We start from the raw sequence: 4013 nt of genomic DNA, 5'->3' as shown, positions 1-4013 counted from the left end.
CTCACACACACTCAGCCTTCCCTTGACACACGCGCGGCCAAGACGCACACGCAACATTTCAGGAGAGTGTGGGCTGACCAAGCCCCCACTCATTCCTTGGTCTTTAGCAAAGGCCCATGTGGCTCTTGATGGTATTGCATTTCCGATTTTGTATGCAATGGTAAAAAGGTCTCAAATCCTGAAACATTGATAGTGTAGGCCGAGAAACACTTTAACAAAAGCCCATGTGGATCTTGTTGGTATTGCATTTCCGATTTTGTATGCAATGGTAAAAAGTTATAAAAATCCTGAAACATTGATAGTATAGACCAAGAGTAACTACCACACCACAAATGGCCCACCATTACCCATAGGTGGCGCTACAGGCCACGCCAAAAAGCACAAATATACAAGGCTTTCTGGAATGGATAGGCTCACCAAGCCCCCTCCCTTCACTTATTGGCTTGAAAAAAAGGCCCATGTGGCTCTTGATGGTATTGCATTTCCGATTTTGTATGCAATGGTAAAAAGGTCTCAAAATCCTGAAACATAGATAGTATAGGCAAAGAAACACTTTAACAAAAAGCCCATGTGGATCTTGTTGGTATTGCTTTTCCGATTTTGTATACAATGGTAAAAAGTTATAAAAATCCTGAAACATTGATAGTATAGACCAAGAGTAACTACCACACCACAAATGGCCCACTATTACCCATAGGTCTTCCCTTGACACACGCGCGGGCTTGGCAAGACGCACACGCAACATTTCAGGAGAGTGTTCCTTGGTCTTTTGCAAAGGCCATGTGGATCTTGATGGTATTGCATTTCAGATTTTGTTTGCCATGGTAAAAAGTTATCCAAATCCTGAAACATTGATAGTAAAGGCCAAGAGTAACAACAACACTTTAACAAAAGCCCATGTGGATCTTGTTGGTATTGCATTTCCGATTTTGTATGCAATGGTAAAAAGTTAAAAACATCCTGAAACATTGATAGTATAGGCCAAGAGTAACTACCACACCACAAATGGCCCACCATTACCAATAGGTGTCGCTACAGGCCACGCCCTAAAGCACAAAGCACTTCACTTCTTGTGAAGATTAAAGCGCTTCACTTCTTGGCTTGAAATAAAGGCCCTTGTGGATCTTGATGTTATTGCATTTCAGATTTGGTATCCCATTGGAAATTCTGCAGCATTGATTTTTCTATACAGTTACAATTTGTCAAGAATATACATTTTTCAATGGTTCGCAATGCTTTACACGTAAGCCAGTCAAACAAGTTCATATGAAGACTCTTGAGAATGTTTAGTACACAAATCTGAGAAAAAGTTGACTCTAAGATGAAAGGTCGATTTTTGGTGAATCTTTGAAACATGCATGCTTGGCTAATTTCTAGGGAAATTTACAATGAAATGTGTCCCCTGCTCCTCCCCGCGCATGCTCCAAATTCTCAGACACTCATTCTTCCCTTGACACGCGCGGGCTTGGCAAGACACACACGCAACATATCAGGACTGTGTGGGCTGACCAAGCCCCCACTCATTCCTTGAATATCAGCATAGGCCCTTGAGGACCTTGGTGTCATTGCATTTCCTACTTTGTATGCAATAGTAAAAAGGTCTCCAAATCCTGACACATTGACAGTACAGGCCAAGAGTAACTACCACACTTTACCCAAAGCCCATGTGGATCCTGTTGGTATTGCATTTCCGATTTTATATGCAATGGTAAAAAGTTTTTAAAATCCTGAAACATTAATAGTATAGGCCAAGAGTAACTACCACACCACAAATGGCCCACCATTACCCATAGGTGGCGCTACAGGCCACGCCTTAATGCATAAAGATACAAGGCTTTCTGGAATGGATAAGCTCACCAAGCCCCCTTCCTTCACTTACTGGCTTGAAATAAAGGCCCTTGTGGATCTTGATGGTATTGCATTTCAGATTTGGTATGCCATTGGTAATTCTGCAGCATACATTTTTCTATACAGTTACAATTTGTCAAAAATAAACATTTTTCAATGGTTCGCAGTGTTTGGAGGAATCCGCCATTACTGCTTGCAGTTATATTTTGTAATTCTTGTACCATGGGAGTCAATGGCAGCCCCTAGACCCCATCGACAACTTTTTGTGAAATTTGGCACACTCATTAAGGACAGTTTCTTCTATACCTACACCAAGTTTCATGTCTCCCATTAGACCACTCTAGCGCCACCAATGGGTCAAAGTTGGACTTGTGTTTACACACGCAACTTTTGAACCGTATGACTCATTTTCAAAAATGAGGTACCATTGGATTCCCTGGATCAAGCCAAGTTCAATGCAAACCATGGCGTTATTTCCGGTTATATAGATTTCCCGCCATTTCCGGTTTTATCAAAAACCTTTGAAAGCCTACTCCTCCTACAATTTTTGTCATATCTTCTTCAAAATCACCAGAGATGATCTTCAGACCAAGCCTCACAAAAGTTATCAAAGGAATTTTGATCCTCATAACCGTCTGTCCGGTACAGCCAATCAAATTCATCAGAAAAGCCGCCAAACAGGATGTGAAGTCATGTCTCAGCAAATCTTTGAGATATCAACACTAAACTTGGTAGATCGGAGGAAGACACTACAACATGTTACCATGTGCAAAGGCAAATTCATATCTCTAAAAATGATTGATATAAAGCAAATTGAACTTATTGCTACCGCTAAAATAATGCTTTACACATCAGCCAGTCAAAAACTGATACTCTGATTCAATCACAAGTTCATATGAAGACTCTTGAGAATGTTCATAACACAAATCTGTGAAAAAGTTGACTGTAAGATGAAAGGTCGATTTTTGGTGAATATTTGAAACATGCTTGCTTGGCTAATTTCTAGGCAAATTTCCAATGAATGTTCCCCTGCTCCTCCCCGCGCGTGCACCAAAATCTCACACACGCTCAGCCTTCCATTGACAAACGCGCGGCCAACACACGCAACATTTCGGGAGAGTGTGGGCTGACCAAGCCCCCACTCATTCCTTGGTCTTTAGCAAAGGCCCATGTGGCTCTTGATGGTATTGCATTTCCGATTTTGTATGCAATGGTAAAAAGTTAAAAACATCCTGAAACATTGATAGTATAGGCCAAGAGTAACTACCACACCACAAATGGCCCACCATTACCAATAGGTGTCGCTACAGGCCACGCCCTAAAGCACAAAGCACTTCACTTCTTGTGAAGATTAAAGCACTTTACTTCTTGGCTTGAAATAAAGGCCCTTGTGGATCTTGATGTTATTGCATTTCAGATTTGGTATCCCATTGGAAATTCTGCAGCATTGATTTTTCTATACAGTTACAATTTGTCAAGAATATACATTTTTCAATGGTTCGCAATGCTTTACACGTAAGCCAGTCAAACAAGTTCATATGAAGACTCTTGAGAATGTTTAGTACACAAATCTGAGAACAAGTTGACTCTAAGATGAAAGGTCGATTTTTGGTGAATCTTTGAAACATTAATGCTTGGCTAATTTCTAGGGAAATTTACAATGAAATGTGTCCCCTGCTCCTCCCCGCGCATGCTCCAAATTCTCACACACTCATTCTTCCCTTGACTCGCGCGGGCTTGGCAAGACACACACGCAACATATCAGGACTGTGTGGGCTGACCAAGCCTCCACTCATTCCTTGAATATCAGCATAGGCCCTTGAGGACCTTGGTGTCATTGCATTTCCTACTTTGTATGCAATGGTAAAAAGGTCTCCAAATCCTGACACATTGACAGTACTGGCCAAGAGTAACTACCACACTTTACCCAAAGCCCATGTGGATCCTGTTGGTATTGCATTTCCGATTTTATATGCAATGGTAAAAAGTTTTTAAAATCCTGAAACATTAATAGTATAGGCCAAGAGTAACTACCACACCACAAATGGCCCACCATTACCCATAGGTGGCGCTACAGGCCACGCCTTAATGCATAAAGATACAAGGCTTTCTGGAATGGATAAGCTCACCAAGCCCCCTTCCTTCACTTACTGTCTTGAAATAAA

The sequence above is a fragment of the Hypomesus nipponensis genome, chromosome 6 (assembly GCF_054491055.1).
Source record: "Hypomesus nipponensis isolate SF chromosome 6, ASM5449105v1, whole genome shotgun sequence".
Classification (NCBI taxonomy): Eukaryota; Metazoa; Chordata; class Actinopteri; order Osmeriformes; family Osmeridae; genus Hypomesus; species Hypomesus nipponensis.
This window is presented reverse-complemented; position numbering follows the sequence as displayed.